Raw genomic sequence first — 312 nt, 5'->3', positions numbered from 1 at the left:
CAGGGGTGGCCTCACTGGGGCAGAGTAGAGAAGCCTTGACCTCCCTTGACCTGCTGGCCACACTCTTCTTCATGTACCCCAGGTGACTGTCAACCTTCTTGGCCACAAGGGCCCGTGGTTGGCTCATGGGCAATTTGTCCCCCAGCACTCCCAGGTCCTTCTCCTTGGAGCTGCTTCCCAGCAGGTCACCCCTCCCCTGTCCTGGTGCAGGGGGTTATTCCTCCCCAAGGGCAGGATCCTGCACTTGCCCTGTTTGAACTTCACAAGGTTCCTCTCCACCTAACTCTCTAGGTCAACACCTCATAGTCCTGT

This window comes from Merops nubicus, unplaced genomic scaffold, assembly GCF_000691845.1.
Source record: "Merops nubicus isolate BGI_N331 unplaced genomic scaffold, ASM69184v1 scaffold4844, whole genome shotgun sequence".
NCBI lineage: Eukaryota > Metazoa > Chordata > Aves > Coraciiformes > Meropidae > Merops > Merops nubicus.
Note: the sequence above shows the minus strand (reverse complement) of the source record.